The sequence below is a fragment of the Talpa europaea genome (assembly GCF_964194135.1).
Source record: "Talpa europaea genome assembly, chromosome: 5".
Classification (NCBI taxonomy): Eukaryota; Metazoa; Chordata; class Mammalia; order Eulipotyphla; family Talpidae; genus Talpa; species Talpa europaea.
The window spans coordinates 87,216,700-87,235,155 of record NC_140071.1 but is presented as its reverse complement, the minus strand read 5'-3'; positions in this window follow the sequence as shown (position 1 = coordinate 87,235,155).

Sequence of the window (18,456 nt, the reverse complement as noted above, 5' to 3'; positions counted from 1 at the left end):
CATTAATAAGGATATCCAGAAAGTAAAAAAATAATGTTGAATTCTTTATTATAACTGAAAGCTAAATCCTGTTTGATATTTAATTAAGAAAAACATATTGGGGAAAAAAGAGTCAGAAACTTAAAAAAAATATTTATAAGTAGTCTGTCAAGAAAAAAAAAACAGAACAGCTGTGTCAAGATCCTCTTCATCAAGGACTTTTTCTAAGGGTAAAGCAATCAATTTTTTTGTTTTAATTCAAGTTTACAATTTCATTCCACCTGCAATAATAATTAAGAACTCTGTTTTGTGTTTAGTTTTTAATTAATAAAGTGGGAAGTGGCAAGTAATTCTTAAACACGTGCTTTTCAGAGAGAGTGAACTTCTTAATTTGTCAGATGAATATATTTATAGAATGATTTTTGCACCTGGAATTCTAATCTTTCTCCTGAGGAAATTGCATAAAGAATATAATTTTATTTATGAATTTTGGAATGTATATATCTATGTTTATCCTAATACATATGTTGGGATGTTGTTTTGTATATGGACTTTAAATACACACTTTTGTCTTTAATTGATTTATATTTCTTAATTTTAAAGTTGGCATCAAAGGAAAATGTTAGAATGTGTTACATTATAAAATACCTAATAATGTCTGTGTGTTTAAAATTATATATAGATTTTTATGTGCTACATTTCAGAGTAAAGAATTCTATAAAAAAATTCAGAAAGCAGGGCCTCCCCGGTGGCGCAGCGGTTGAGCGCTGGGTTGCGAAGCTGCCCGCAGCCTCTGCAGCGCCGGTTCGATCCCCAGCTGCTCCCCGGCCAACGGAGGAGGGTCCCACATGGCGCGCAGACCTCTCCTGCCACCCGCTGCTCCCCTCAGCAGTGTACTTCGGTCCTTCTGCCTGTTCTGCTTCCCACTCTGGCTCTGGTGAATTCTCTCATCCTCCCACACTTCTGACTGTACCCAGTGCTTGTATAAATAAATAAATCTTTAAATAAAAATAAATAATAAAAAAAAAATTCAGAAAGCAGTACAAAAAAGAAAATCTAGTTCTTATATTTTCATCTTTACATTTTAGTTTTTTACAGAAATTCATGATTCTTGCATATAGATATTGATGTTCTAATGTAATTAAAATTATGAAGGTAGAGGTTTTAAAGTTTGTAGGATGATAAATGACATTCATAAACATTGCCATTTATGAATAATTAATATTCTCTGTTATTTGCACATAATGTTTTCACTTCATTTTAACAGTGTATATAAGAAATGTTTGTGCTCTGCTTAGAGATCCTCTTCTAGATAGTTTTCTTTTTCTTATGTGCCACACTTGCTTAGGCAGATGAGGTTTGAAAGTAGTTGAATTCAGTGGTCATACTGAGCAAACTGGTAGAAATCTCTCAAGAGCTTTTGTAAAGGAATTATTAACTACTTATTAAATTGATTAAAATAATTTTTTATCTTTACTGTAAAAAATTTAGTTCATAAGTCTTCAGAAAATTAGAACAGAGCACATAATAATTTGGAAAATAATCACAACCATAAATTAGGGGGCCTCTGAAAGTGGAAATGGCACTGAATGTGGCTACAGAGAGGGTTTTTTTTTTAATGTTTGAATTTATTAACTTGTGAAGGGAGAACTTTTAAATTTAAAATAATGACAGCACTTTAATTATGGTGATTTTATTGAAAGCCTATTACTGTAATAATAAGATGCATTCTAGTTTTCCAGAGCAGCAGCAGCTGTCAAATACCAACATATTCATGGAGAATAAGTGTAGAGTAATGTTTTTCAAGGACAAGTTGCTCTGCTATTGTCTCAGTGAGCATTCCTAGTTAATATTCAACAGTTTTCTTAATCAAAATTGTGTGCCTTGCTCCCTAGAGTGTTTGTTAAAGTGATTGTATGTTTATCAGAGACTTCAACAGCAGAAACAGAATATTCCTCGATGAGGTGCTGGTAAGGAGAACCTTATTATCCCAGGGTGCTGATAAGAAATGGAAAATGCTGTCAAAACACATTGTTTGTTAAAAAAAAAATAATTACTATAGCTCAAAAAGTCAAACCTTTTCTTTGAAGCCCTTGTACTTTATATAACTTTAATTGTTTTTCTAGGATAATGGGGCAGCAGGAGTTGTGTGATATCCTACTATAAAACTTCGGGAAAGACATGCCAGCAATCAAATAGTCTGGGGATCTATTAATCATTACTTCTGCTGGATGACTGATTAAAGTTCCTCACAACATGTTTCCTTTAGATTACTGAAAGTTCTTAATGAAGTAAAACCTGGAAGGCAACAGAGAGCTCAGCCTGGCATTCTACAAATGGCATTCAAAGGTCACGTGGGAAAAATAAGCTTTGCCAAGAGTACAATAATGCAATTGCTAACAATACTCTGCCTAAGATTCAGCGTTTGTTACTTCTTCAATTTTTAACCCCAAATTATTTTCTACTGCTAGGTGATACTACCCTGGAAGCAGGATTGTGATTTTTTTTCTTCTGCCAAGGGTAGTATTTGCCACGTATCTCTCTTTCCTCCCCAACCACTTTGGAAAAAACAAAACAAAACAAAACAAAAACATAGATATGTATCATTTGCAAAATATGGTCCCTGTAATATATTTTTTAAATATTTATTTATACAAGAACCGGGGTATAGGCCAGATGTGCGAGAGGGTGAGAGGATTCACCAGAAGTCCCTGTAATATTAAAAAGAACATTCACTTGGTTTTTAATTTATTTTTTCTATAGTGGAGGACTGTGAGGAATGAAGTCTTCTGCAAACAGCTTAATTATTACGTCTGTGTATTTGTCCGCTATAACATTTGATTATGAAAATATTTTGAGGGATTTTTTCACATAATAAAATGTGTGTTTTGGACATTAACTAAGAAACAATGGACCCACATCAAGTAGGAGTTAATCTTCATAAATAACAATCCTTTTGAAGAGCTCAGCCAGAGATATTGATCACTTTAGTGATATTGAGACATTGCTGAACTTTACACATTGATCTTTGACGTAGAAAGATGGGTGCATTAATAAAAGTTGATTGCTGCTATGTATTTTAAACTTAGGCCAGTGCCTCCCCGGTGGCACAGCGGTTGAGCGCTGGGTTGCGAAGCTGCCCGCAGCCTCTGCAGCGAAGGGTCCCACATGGCACGCAGACCTTTCCTGCCGCCTGCTGTTCCCCTCAGCAGTATACTTCGTCAGTCTGCCTGCTCTGCTCTCCCCTCTGGCATTGGTGAATTCTCTCACCCTCCCGCACTTGTGACTATACCCAGTGCTTGTATAAATTAAAAAAATATAAATAAATAAATAAATAAACTTAGGCCATACTATTTGCTAAGATTCAAAATAATTCATTTATTTGGTATTATGTGTAGTCCAATCAGTTATAATGGAATTTATTCTTAGGTTTAGCTTATAATTTTTACCAGATGTGCATTATTACCAAATGTGAATCACAATCAGATTGATTTGATACCAGGCTTTGATAAAATTATGTATTTTTTCAATTATAATCAGAAGATGGAAACTAGCAGGTTAAACAAGCAAGTTTAATATAAAAATCATTAACTATGACAACGGAATAACTTTGAGATACAGGGACACCTATACAGTGTCCTAGGGCTGAGGCTCTGATCCTTTGAAAAAACGTGTAATATATTCCTCTGGATACTAGAGAAGATAAAGCGTTTGGCTATGCATCCAGAGATGGTCCACAGTCACTGGACCGGTCTACCCAGAGAGTACGCAGGGCCCGGGACACCAAACCCAGGCTGTTCATCAGAGACCATCGGAGATGCCTCCTTCCAGGAGGTGTGTGGTAGAATGAGGTACCTGCAGAGCCTAAAAATGCTTTTTTGGGACCTCTTTCCGGTGGTTCTGACAGGGTTCAGACCTGTATCCCCATGGAGAGAGTCAAAGGCTACAAGAAGATGAAGAACCAGGCTTTGTAGGCCCTGCCCATAGCTGAGGCTGAGGTCCCTGGAATGGCTTCACAACCACACCCAAAATGCTAACTCCACAGTTTGCAAAACTTTGGTGAGTTCAACATCCTCCTTATTGTAAAGGAGGCATACTTCAAGAAATTCCATCTAAAATCACAAAAACATTTACTTACTGAAGAGTATATTAGGAGTCGTGAGGCAAGTCATAAATAATAGCACATGTGGCCATTTAGATGCTAGTTATAGCTGGTACATCAAAAGGGCAATTCTGATTGCCTTAAGAATGTCATGTTTACAGGTGCCCTGGTCTTAGCCCCTTGTACTTATTTGTCATGTTAGGTAGCATTAACCTTGCATTCAGTAGCTGAAATTAGGGCCGTGTCCATTTTTTCATTCAGTGGGATGGAAAGCTTGTCTATATATACCACTATGTGTATGTCCAAATTCTTTAGATTAAGCATTTGGACAATCTCTGTGGAAAGAGTTCATGAATATGAGTGAGTCTTTTCATTAAAGCGATTTCTAGCTCTTTAATGCAGTGAGGAAACTGTTTACCCCTAGAGTCTGCACTAGAAATAGCACACTGTTCATTTTGGCAGAGTTGAAGAGCAATATTGATTTTGAGGCACAGAGTTACATGCAAGTGCAGAGATCAATTTGTACTAGTCAGTCAATAGTTTTCCCTCTGCTATTAGTACAGCCATAATTGTGGTTTAGGTGAGAAAAAGTATTACTAGTGATTGCTTCCTAGTCTTCTATAGATGTATCATTTATATTCATATTCACATACTGTTGTAATCATCTGTCATTGAGTTGTCAACTATAATACATTATGTATATGTAAGAGACAGGTGTACAGGCATAGAACTATGGAGCTTTAAATGACATGTATTAATTAATAATTCTTGGATAAAGCTTGTTTATTATGAAATATGTACTCTAACAGCCATGCTCTAAGTCATCACAGTATTTATGTCTATTGTTGTTTAAACTTAGGAATTACAACTGGGAAGAAAATTTTTTTCTAATACTCAGGACAGTTTTGTTTAAAGGGGTTTATTCTACATTAAAAAATGATAGGGATACTAAATTGCTTTAACAGTTTGCTTTGGATTTATAATCTTCCCTCAGAATGGTTTTCTTTTTCCTTAAGATTTATTTATTTGTTTATGGATGCAAGAACTGGGGTATAGGCCAGATGTGTGTATGTGGTGGTGGGGGGGCAGTGAGAGGATTCACCAGAAACAGAGTGGGGAACAGAACAGTTAGATCGACTGAAATACACTGCTGAGGGGAGCAGCGGGCAAGTCAGGAGAGGTCTGCTGTGCCATATGGGTTGCTTCCTGGGCGGCCTGGGATTGAACTTATGCTGCCGATAGCTCCATAGTTATTTTTTTTTATTTTTAAGATTTATTTATTTATACAAGAACCAGGGTATAGGTCAGTTGTGTGGGAGAGTGAGAGGATTCACCAGAGACAGTGTGGGGAACAGAAAAGGCAGACGGACCGAAATACACTGCTGAGGAGTGCAGTGGGCAAGACAGGAGTGGTCTGCTGCGCCATGTGGGTTGCTCCGTGGCTAGTGGGGATCGAACAGTCACTGCGGAGGCTGCAGACAGCCTCACAGCACTTCGATCTACTGCCTGCGCCACTGGGCACGTCTTAACCCCTTGCACCACCAGGGAGGCCCCAGAATGGTTTTCTTTTAACTCCTTTGAGTAGAAGAAGAAGGAGGAGAGGCATTTTATTATACATGTTAAAAATATTGCAACATGAGTAAACTCAACAGATAATTTGTTTGCAAATACATTTTTAGAAGAATGCTTCAGAAGTATTAACTTAAATACAAGTGGTTTATTTGTAGTGTGGAAAATAGGTGGTGCTATAAAACCTGTTAAGATTCACATCTGTAAAGTGAGTTATGTGATGCTAAGGTTGTAATGTAATGATAGTATAAGAAATATGCTTCGGCATGAAATCATCTTCTAAAATCTAACATTAAAGTAAAATCTACTAAACCTGTATTTAATGTGGGATAATAAATTCTATGAATGAATTCATCTTCATCTACCATACATTGTTGTCAATGTAGGAGTAACATAAAATGCTATTCTCAACTTTAATTAACTTAGAAACTATAGCTTTTTACCTGTAGATATTTTACCTGTGCCACACTTGCAAGAAATGTACAAAATAATTAAATCAAATAGACTTACCTCACTTAGAACAAAAAAAAATTAAAGTGATAAAATAATGGATAAGAACATGTGTATAAACATGTTATGCTAGGTTATTAATTAATAAATATTCACAAAATACATCATTTTGATGACTGAAAATTAAACTTGAGAGCAATCAAGTTTAGTTTTTGTTTTTATTATAAAATGTAACAAGTAGTTAAAGTACTTGGTTTTTAGATACTAATAACTCAATACTTTAATTTCCATGTTGACTTTCAAAAGTGAAAATTTGCCTCAAATTTACTGTCATAATTGAAGTCACACAACTTAGTGTGTGAATTGAAGTCACACAATTTAGTCAAAGTTGAGTTTAGTTTTCCCAAGTAATATCCCCTAAATTGCTTCCCCTATAGTATACTCACAGGTATGAGTTAATAAAGTGACATGACTGAGCAAGGTATATGTGTCTTTTTTTTAAGATTTATTTATTTATTTATACAAGCACTGGGTATAGTCAGAAGTGCGGGAGGTGAGAGAATTCACCAGAGCCAGAGCGCGGAACAGAACAGGCAGACTGATGAAATACACTGCTAAGGGGAGCAGTGGGCGGCAGGAGAGGTCTGCGCACCATGTGGGACCCTTGCCAGTGGCCAGGGATCGAACCGGCACTGCAGAGGCTGCGGGCAGCTTCTCAGCCCAGTGCTCAACCTATGCTGCGCCACCAATGTGTCCTATTTTTAAAAAATTATCAAAAGATTTCTTTTGAAAACCTTTGGCTCTTGAGGCTTTAGTGGTATTTTCACATTTTCCTGTTGGTTCATATAACAGAAATTAAGTGTGTTCATTTCATTTTATTTGTGGGGCTCCTTATAGCCACATACTTTAATGTCTTTAATTTTACTTCTTCAATATCACATTAATGAAACTGCTAATTGCAATGTTGAGTTATCAAATTTCTCTTTTGCTTTTCAAGATCCTGTTGTGCCAACAAACATGTTGAGTGTTTTCAGGATTATATATCCTAGCTCTCCAATTTGAAAGTAAATTTCTTAAAGGTTGTATTACCATTTTCTTTTGATAAGGGAGATTGCACACAGTGGTTATTTATATAATATTACAGATTAAACACCTGATGATTCTTCATGGAGAGAGAATTACGAAATAAGGTTTTGTTTATTGTCACATATAAAATGCTTGATAGACTTAAGAGGTGCCAAACTTACTGAGATTACTGCATTTTGATAATATACATATTTTACAAGTTTGGAATGGGAAATATGCATTCTCAAAGTAAAAATCCTGACAAATGTTTTAGTTCTAACCAATTATTTTTTACAATGAAGTCCTGTGATATCATCACACGAAGGTTGAATAATTTGCCAGAAAGATCCATAAACAATTCTGGGTTCTAAAAATTGCTGAGAAATATGTTTACAGTCATTTTGATCAAGTAAAGCAAGAATGAACTTTTGAGTCATGCTTGTCCTGAATTCCAGAACTGTTGTTAGACCTAGGAATTTAGCCAACTTGTATATTGTATAATCTTCCTAGACAGTGTTTCTTCACCTACAAAATAAAAACAGTAGCATCTCTCATTTAGCATTTTTGTGAAGAGTAACTAGAATAATCAATGAAAAATTATCTGATACAAAGAAGATATCAACAAATATAGCTACTTTAAATTTTTAAGTATCAAAGTCTACTTTATGCAGATCATTTATTGCACTGATGATTACTAATATTATTCTGACTTTAGCAGGGGAAAATCACAGAGATTTTAAATATCACAATGGGGTTATTTGTACTCTAATTTGACAATTTAAACGTATGCAATGCATTTTACTTCTTGAGAAAATTTAGCTTTTTTTTTTTTTTTTTTTTTTTTTTTTTTTTTTACTTTTTCATGGTAAAATTAGTCTCCTTACCTGAACAAAAAAGTGACTGGTGACTGACCCTTTCTCTAAACTAATGGGTTTTATTATAAGCTGTCATCTGCTTCCTCTTAACTTCATCGTCAGAAGTCGCAAAGATCAGGAAAAAGGCGTTCTTGTTGGGTTGTGTTTGTTATATACTCTTATAATAGCTTATAGTTAGTTGAGAAATAGTTTATAGAGATTTTATTCATATGTATTATAAGATCAGAGCAACTGTATAAAATGTACAATGTATAGCAAGGCAAAAATTGTGTTACTTTTACAAGTATATCAATTTGTATGTGAAGGATTTAAATGAAATATTTGTCTAATGACACTGATTTTGAATCTATTACTGAGTTCCTTCAGGCCATCTTCATACTCTGTCTTTATACACTCTTTTTCTTTCTCGTGTTTGTAAAATAGTGAATTGCAATGATGATGTTCAGCTTTGAAATGCTAGGTTTATCGGTCTAATTAAGATGTCCAGAACATATTATCAAATATTTGCAACCACAAGGACTTTAATAGCCTAGGAAAATTGGACAGAATAAGTAGCTTTCCTTTTTCACTCCTTTGAGAATAAATACAAACAGAAATTATAGAGAAGGTAATTAATATCCTTTCCTAAATATGCAATCATCCTGAAATAGCCTTCTCACAGGAGGCAGCATTATTATTTACTAGGATTACAAACCAGTTGATCAACTGACATCATGTGGCTGATTGTGGATTTGTAAGGGAATAAAAAGGGCTTTATTATGCATTGGCAATTTTACAGTTGCATTTCATACATAAACATTTTGATTCTCAACACTTTTGTGCTTAAAATTGTGTATGTGTGTGTGTGACCTCATTTTATGCAAGAGGGAATTAAAGCTTAGATATGTCAAAAATTTTATCAAGGTCAAACAGTTAAGAGGTGACAAATAGAATTTTAACCCAATGTAGTCTAGTTTCAAATCCCAGTCTTTGCTGTCATGTGACTTTAAAGTTTCTGTATTTCATTAGGATTTTTCGTGCCCTGCTGACTGATATACAAATGAATGTTTGGCTTTTGTTCTCAATAAAAATTCATTAATTCTTGTAGTAATTATTGAGACTTTGCTGTGGCTTAAAATTCTAGTCACTGGGGATATAACAGTGAGCAAGATGAACACAGCCCTGCTTTCACAATGTTTATTTTCTGGTTGGGAAAGACACCATTAACCAGTAATTAAAAATACAAGAAAATTAAGCAATTAAAAATACAAGATAGTGATATGTTCTGCAGAAAATGAAAATGAGGTGATGTCATGGAGATTGACTAAGCAGTCTCTTTGGACTGGATAGTCAGAGAAGGTCACACTATGAAGAACATATGTTACATTGAGGACTTTTTGGCAGAAAGTCAGTGGCATCACAGCTCAAAGTGGAAGAGGTAGTTGTGAGCCACAGTAAAGATCTAAATGTTCCTGACAGTAGTGGCAGAGTGGTCGGTGTTGAGGTTAGCAGGCAAGCCTGAGTCAGATCACATAAGGGTTGTAGGGGTTTGGGGTAAAATAAAAACTGATATATGGTGTTAATCAGAGGATGGCATGAAAGTAATTCTTAATGTCTAAGGAGTGTGTATTGTGAAGGCGAGAATGGAAATAGAGATCCCAGAAAAGAGGTATGAGCTGTAGCCAAGCTAGAGGTAAAGCTTTGTGGCGTTGATTGAAATAGCTGAGATGTGGATGCTGCATGAAAAGAGGAATCCTGGGTAGCCCCAGGCTTTTGTAGATATGCTTGTATACAATGATATGTTTTATGGGGAATGGAAAACAGGAGCTAGAATAGGTTTGATGGTCTGAGAAATTCAGGGTTTTGTTAAGGACAAGGAAGTTTATTTATTTGTACAAGCACTGGGTACAGTCAGAAACATGGGAGGGTGAGAGAATTCACCAGAGTCAGAGCAGGGAGCTGATCAGGCCGACTGACAAAGTACACTGCTGAGGGGAGCAGTGGGCGTGGCAGGAGAGGTCTGTCCCGCCACATGGGACCCTTGCCGGTGGCCTGGGATTGAACTGGCGCTATAGAGGCTGCGGGCAGCTTCACAGCCCAGCGCTCAACCGCTGCGCCACCTGGGAGGCCGGAGAAGGGAAGTTTAAATGTTAGTTTGAACCATACAAAATTACATATATTCCATGTTTGACCATCAAAAACAATAATTTTATATAGGTCAACTGAAATCTTGGCATCCTTGTGGAGATAGCATATATCAAATAATCTACATAGGTCATGTAAAACTTAAGTAAATTACCTAGAAGCAATCTGGATTGAATGTGTAGATATGAGAGTCACCTATTGGGATCACATGAGGTTAAAAAAAGATGGGAGTGTGCAGCTAAAGCAAAAATCTAAAGGTCTAGGCCCCCCATATAGGGCCTAGAATAATCCAAAGTAGAGGTGAGATAGATTGTATGGATTGATGAGATCAGAAAAGTTAATAATGGGATTTTTTTTTCTTTTCCATATTTTCTTACCCTTGTAACTTTTGTGCTTTTTTTTTTTGGTTGGCCTTTGAATGTGAAACCTAACTTTTAGCTTAACTTTTATCTAAATTTTATCTTAATTTTATCAAAATGTATCCAACTAGCGGGCCTCCCTGGTGGCGCAGGCGGTTGAGCGCAGCACTGTGAAGCTGTCCACAGCCTCTGCAGCGCCGGTTAATCCCCACCAGCCATGGAGCAACCCTCAAGGCAAGCAGACCTCTCCTGTCTTGCCTGCTGCTCTCCTCAGCAGAGTACTTTGGTCAATCTGCCTGTTCTGTTCCCCACTCTGTCTCTGGTGAATCCTCTCACCCTCCTGCACATGTGGACTGTACCCTGGCTCTTGTATAAATAAAATAAATATTTAAAAAAAAATTGTATCCTACTAGCTAAGTGAGCCTTAGTCTAAGTCCGGTTTTATTTTTCTTAATAAGGCCCATATGTGATACAATAGAGTCTGAGGGATAAACAGATGGTGGAGATGATGAATAGAACCTTCATAGCCAAAAGTGCCTGTTTGCACCTTTTTTGCCAAGTGTTTAGCTTTCCAACTTTTTGTCAACATGCTTGTACATATATACACATGCACAAATCATCAAAAACATATATTTTGAATTCATTAAAACTTCTGATTTTTTCCTACCAAAGAGTGTATTTGGTGGAATTTTTAAAAGTATTTAAATACTTTAAAAAGTTTCTAATCAGGCTTAGAAACTAACAGAGTATACTGAATATGGATAAATGGAAAAATATGTATATATATGCAAATCCAGACACATAAAAATAGTATTACAAAAGGGGAATTAAATATAGAACTATATGGAAGCAGCATTTCTATATTCACTGAAATTACATCTGCATAAATCTGTGGAATCTAATAAAATTATGATATCTATTCTGATCTCTAGAACCAATAAAAATGACTCATACATATTTTAATGTATGTGTATAAAACAAAAGTTGAATGGAAGACACAAGTCCAGTCATAACAACAATATGTTAACATAATCCAATTGAAAAGGATTTATTAGATTGGATAAATAATCACAATATCTAAAATACAACTATCTATAGAAGACACATTTTAGATTCAAAGATACAAACAGGGTGCAAGTAAAAATATACCATAAAAATAGCCATGCAGAAAAGCAAATATTGTTATGTTAACATCAGATGACTATATCATGAAACAAAAATAGTAGAGATAGAGTCATTAAACAATGGAACAGCTTAAAATCTTACAAAGTAGTTTCTCCAACCACAAAGGAATTGGTTAGAAGTTAATAAAACAAAAGAAACTGGAAAGGTCACAAATGTGTAGAAACTAACACTGGCAGGTAAACAATGTGTCAACAAAAGGGAAAATTAAAAAGTGCTTTGAGATGAGTGAAAAAAAAAACAAATCTTATAGAGTGCTAGGAGTGAAGAGAAGAATTATTTATGGTTGTAAATACATATTACAAAAGAAGAAATATCTCAAGTAATTGCATCACCTTTCATATAGTGGTAGAGAAAGGGAAAGTGAAATCTTTAAAGCAAGCAAAGTGGAAGAGATAAGAAAGATTAGTGCAATAATTACTCCAAATAAAGATTAGGAAAATGAAAAAAGTCAAAAAACTGGCAAAAAATTACCAGCCATGACCAGGAAAAGAGAGAAAACTGAAATTATTAAAATAAAAATTGCAAGAAAGAACATCACTACTAATCTTACAGGAAAAAAAATATTGTAAAGAACGCTATGAACAACTGTGTGCCAACAAATTAGTTAATTTAGAAAAAATGCACAGACTTTCAGAAGGTGCAAACTGCCAAAACTGATTAAAAGCTAAATAGAAAATCTGAATAGATCTACAATAAAGTGAATTAATTAGTAAAATTAACACTTTCCATGAAGAAAAGACCATACCCATTATGTGGATTTTACCAAACATTTACAGAATTTTACCAAACATTTTACCAAACATTTACAGAATACCAATCTTTCACAACTTAAAAAAAAAAAAAGGAATACTTCCCAGTTCATTCTATGAGGTCAATATTTGATACCAAAACCAGGTAAAGGCACAGAAGTGAAAATTGAAGGCCAATATTCTTTTTTTAAATTTTTTTTAAAGTTATTTATTTATTTATACAAGAACCGAGGTATAGACCACATGTGTGGGAGGGTGAGAGGATTTACCAGAGACAGAACAGGGAACAGAACAGGCAGACTGATGAAATACACTGCTGAGGGGAGCAGCGGGCGAGACAGGAGAGGTCTAGCGGAAAATGTGGGACCCTCAGCAGCCTGCCGGGATCAACCCAGTGCTGCAGAGACTATGGACAGCTTCACAGTGTGGCGCTCAACCACCTGTGCCACCAGGCAAGGTGAAGGCCAATATTCTTTTGAATTTATATGCAATATCCTTATCAAAATCTTAGCAAACATAATTAAATGCCATACACCATCTAAAAGTGATTTTTTTCCAGATTTGTTTAGCATCCAAAATTAATCAATGTAATGCACCATTTCAGCAGACTACAAGATAATTCAGATAAAGAAAATCATAACAGGGCCCCCCTGGTGGCGCAAGGGGTTGAGTGCAGTGCTGTGAAGCTATCTGCAGCCTCTGCAGTGGGAGTTCAATCCCAGGCCAGGGAGCTACCCACATGGCGCAGCAGACCTCTCCTGACTCACCCACTGCTCCCTTCAGCAGTGTACTTTGGTCTATCTGCCACTCGGTCTCTGGTGAATCCTCTCACCTCCTGCAGCTCTGGCCTGTACAACAGTTCTTGTAATAAATAAATCTTAAAAAAAAAAAAGAAAATCATAACAGTCAGAACCAAAACACTGTGTGTTAGGCATTGGTCTGGTGCCTTGTGCATTTTAGCTCGTTTAATGGTAAAATTCTGTGGGTGGGGAATATGGCCTCCAGTTTTTTTAGAGATGAAGTAGAGTCAGAGAGGCTAACTAATGTTAGCCTCTAGGGTCCCACATTTTCTTTTGGCAACATAGTTTACAAACACTGTCAAAATTGTACCCATTTGTTTCAAAGAAACAAAAATGTTTACTGTCATCTCCTAAAATGTTTACTGAGTTTTGTCATTGCAGGATTTGTCACTAGGCTGCATTAGAATACATTTATGGAAGTAATTATTATTAACTTTATTTTAAGGTTAAGAAACTAACAATCAAAAACATTAGTTATAATAAGTTTTATAATTCATCTTGAGATTGTTATGTTAGATAAAGTGTACTATGAAACAGAAAGTGATCAGTGATAGTTTTATTTTTATTTTTTAGGTAACTTTTTTTTAATTTAAGTTTTATTTTTTATATTCCCCATACAATTACAACCCCCTAGGGGCCTCCCCAGTGGCGCAGCGGTTGAGTGCTGGGTTGCGAAGCTGCCTGCAGCCTCTGCAATGCCAGTTCCATCCCCGGCTGCTCCCCCGTCGCGCAGACCTCTCCTGCCGCCCGCTGCTCCCCTCAGCAGTGTACTTCGGTCCTTCTGCCTGCTCTGCTCCCAGCTCTGGCTCTGGTGAATTCTCTCACCCTCCTGCGGTTCTAACTGTACCCAGTGCTTGTATAAATAAATCTTCAAAAAAAAAATAATTATTAAAACAAAACAAAACAAAACAATTACAACTCCCTTATTTTGACCGCAAGCCCACCTTTCCCCACCCCTTGCCTTAGAGTGTCTCTGGTTCATAGTTGTTTGTTGATTTTGATATTTTGATAGTTTTATTTATACACTGTTATGGAGGTCTCCCTGGTGGCTCAAGGGGTTAAGTCTCAGTACTATCAAGCTATTAGCAGATACTGCAGCATGAGTTTGATCCCTGGCCAGGGAGCTGACTGCTGGTGCAGCAGACTGCTCCTGTCTTGCCTGCTGCTCCACTCAGCAGCATATATCCGTAGATCTGCCTGTTCTGCTCCCCACTCTGTCTCTGGTGAATCCTCTCACACCCTTGCACTCTAGCCTGCACCCCTGTTCTTGTATGCATAAATAAATAAAAAATAAATCTTTGAATGTATGTGTGTGTGTATATGTATATATACATATATATATTGTTATGGGAAACTAGTAACTGGTAGTAGTAATAGTAGGTATAAAACTTACTTGAAAATTAATATGTTTAGCAAATGATGGGTAAGAGATGGCAAAAATAACAATATTTTATATCATGAATGTAGTTTATCAATAATGTGTCATTGTTCATTGTCAAATATTAGTTATCAAAATGAGTCCTGGTTCAAGGTCAGGGACACTATACATTTTTTCTCTTAATTTTTAAAACATGAGACATAATGGGAACTCAGTAATGTATTTGCTAATATGTAAGACACAATGCAATTTGTTGTTTTGTGTTTAACTCAAATGAGCAAACCAGGGACGTACATTGGTTATGAAACCAGAAAGGAGAGATTCATCCTGGGTTCTAGAGGATGATGTTTCCATTATCTGGGTTCCCCAGAAAAGCCAAAACAATTATAGAAGTAATTAAAGTAACAAATAAAATATATATTATAGATGAAGTGTGGAGATCTGCATTGATATTAAACTTCAAGCAAATCAAATATATGAAAACTGAATTAAGAATTGTTAAAATGGAATTGGCTCAGGTGATTATGGAGGCTGAGAACAGAGAAATCCCAAGATCTGCAGTTAGCCAGCTGGAAACTCAGGAGAGCATGTGGTGAAAGTTCTTCTCTTAGTCTAAAGACCTGAGATGCAGCAGAGACAATGGTGTAAATTGCAGTCTGAGTTTGAGTCCACAGGCAGGAGAAGACAATTGTCTTAGTTCAGAGATAGGCAGAGAGAAAAGGATGAGCAATTCATCCTACTCAGCCTTTTGTTCTAGTCACCCCTTCGAATTATTGGATAAGACCCACCAAATATCTGAACACCCTGTAGTTTAGTCACGTAGACTCATAAAATTAACTACCACACTAATTTTCTAGCTTGTTTTTCCTCCGGTAATTGGTATTTTTATTGTTATTCTGCAAATATAAAAAAGTGTACATATAATAAACTAAATATTTGGTAGACTGGTGGCCCCTTATGTAGCAGCTGTTACCTGTAATTCTCCTTGTCATCCTTTTTTCTCCTGATACTTGCTTTTATTTTGCTTGAGTTCATCTCTGGAATTATAAGCAGAGAGATGTGTGTCTTCATCACATGTTTTGTGGTGTAGATCACAAGGTCTTAAAATGCAAGACATAGAGCTGGTCAGGTGGAAGAGTAGAGCACTGCCTACTGTAATAGTTTCCCAGGACTTTCTAAGCACTGAATTCCAGGGAACAACATTCCAAGCCCTTGACGGCAATATTTCCTTTAGACTGACATACATTCTGAACGGCCTTGTCCACAAGCTCTCAGCACTGCTGAGTCGAGAGATGTGTCAGGGGAGTGACACACATCACTTCCAGGCCACTTCTGATTTGGGGACAAAATTCTGACCTGAAATTTTCAAGAAAGGCTGAACATGGCAGATTGTTGGGCCATGATGGAAAGGTAATAACTGTTTTAGCTTCTTGTCCTGGTTGTGTAAATCTCTCTGACCTGACACTTCCTTTTGTTGAGCCAGTCATCAGAGTTCTGCCATAAGTAAAAGGTCCAATTTATTTGAGAAACACTTTCCAGCCACTTGGTAATCAATGGTGTCAATACACTAAAGGACAGATTTCCAATAATATGTACATCTGGAGTATCATCCTTCTACTGCCTAATTTTAGGACTTTCTAGAAGAGTCTTTTCTATTTAATGTTAACGCAGATCCATGGGCAATTCTCAGGTGTTCAGATGCTGCATCAGAAAGCATTTGTAATCCAGGAGTAAATCACACGTTGGGCAACATCAGCATTGTGAATGGATCTTGTCATGGCCCAGGGCCCCTTCATATACATGAGCATTTGTCAGATTGCCAGCTTTCCTTCTAATTTTATCTATCAGCCTCAAGTCTAGGAGGAAATTCTAGGATTGCTGTTTCGTTTTTACTGTCTGAACAACTTAATGATTTCCCATATCCTGGGCAAAGGCTGAGTTGGAAAGCACTGCATGTTCTGGATGAAGTCATGACCCCTGCCAGAAGCCCAGGACTCACTTAGCTCTTTTCCTAGCCACTGCCTTAATTTTCTAACTATTAACTCCAATGTGAAAAGAGGTGATCTTGAAGTTAAGGTTCCAGATGGGTGATTAGATGAAACAAAGTTTGTAGCAGGCAAATAAATTACAGTGTTTCTAGACTAATCACTTTAACATTTCCATCTGTTTGACAGCTACTGACATGACATCACAGAAAAATATTAATGAATGATGATTTATTCATTTAAAAATTATCAAAATGGGGCCTCCCTGATGGTGCAAGGGGTAAGTCTCAGCACTATGGAGCAATCCCCAGCCACTGCAGCACAAGCTTGATCCACAACCAGGGAGGTGACCCACATGGTGCAGTAGACCTCTCTTGACTCACCTGCTGCTCCCCTCAGCAGTGTGTTTCAGTCAGTCTGCCTGTTTTGCTCCCCATTCTGTCTCTGGTGAATCCTCTCACTCCCCACACCTAGTTCTTGTGTGCATAAATAAATCTTTAAAAATAATTTTGAATAGTTCATAAATATTTAAAAATACTAAAATTACTTCATATGTTTGAATTCTTCAGAGACAAATAGTCATATGGTTTGATATATTTTTTTTCTGGTCACTTATCTACATAAATTCTGTTACTATATTAGTGTGTAGAAACCAATACCAAAATGGAGCTAGAAGTTTAATGTGTAAGATGTGCAAGAGGTTTAATGCAGGAGGCACTGTGTGGTATAAAGAAGAGGGAGCAGTAATGTATTGGGGAGAACGCAGACTGCAATGGGGATGTGACAGCTGTGTGAGAATAGAAGGGAGAGGACTTTGGTAGGAGTAACCTTAGATGACAGAGACATTTTGTGCAGACTCAGCCAGTTCATTAGTTAGTCCTTAAGTGACTGTTACCCCTAATAGAGATCCTCATGTCTAATAAGAATGAACTCACCCCAGCAGTTACTTCATCTTCAGTCATTCACTGGGATGGCATGAGTTTAAGTGTGGCCTCAACATAACATTGAGGTGGATCCAAAGTGAGCAGTTGGATACTGTCAGTAGATTATGTTTCTTGCAACTGACTGTCATGAAGGGAAAGTTTGAGAGGAGTACCTATATACGTGCTTCTCATGTGCATACCATATTTTCCTCAAAATATTCCTTGTCGTGTTTAATTCAATGGATTATATTCAATAGTATATACTTACACAGTGTGATCGGGGCACTTAAAAATTTATCATGAAATAATTCAATAATCTTTCCCAGTGCTGAATATAAAATTTTATGACTGTAGAACAATTTATCCATCCAACCCAATATCTGAATTCCTTAAGAAATATCTTAAATTAACTGTGTAAACTGATATGGTATTATAATATTTGCTATTATAATATTGCTAATTCATGAGGCTCTTTTTAAATAATGGCATGGCAAGATAACTACATATTTTGTCATGAAACATTTTCAGACATATTCTACATCCAATAAATCTTTTAAATGTATGAGATACAGTGAAAACTTGGCCTGCCTATGTTCTTTTAAATGCTTCAATGTAAGCTTATCCTTTGAAAGAGGTATGTGATTTTTTAAAGGAAAATTAAATTAGCCGTTTCTAAACCTGCTTAACCTGCCTTGCTAGTTCTTTCTATGAAAACCCCTGTTAAGACTCTTGCCCAGGTTTTCCCCTTTCTTCCTCTTTTTCCTTTCCAACTTTGCTTTGTTCCCCATACACCCTCCCCATAGGAATTGTGAATAATAATAATAAAAAAAAAAACTCTTCAGTGGCAATATGTTTCTGATCTGTTGGTCTCACTATAACTAAATAATAATGAAACCTATATTTTAAAACATAG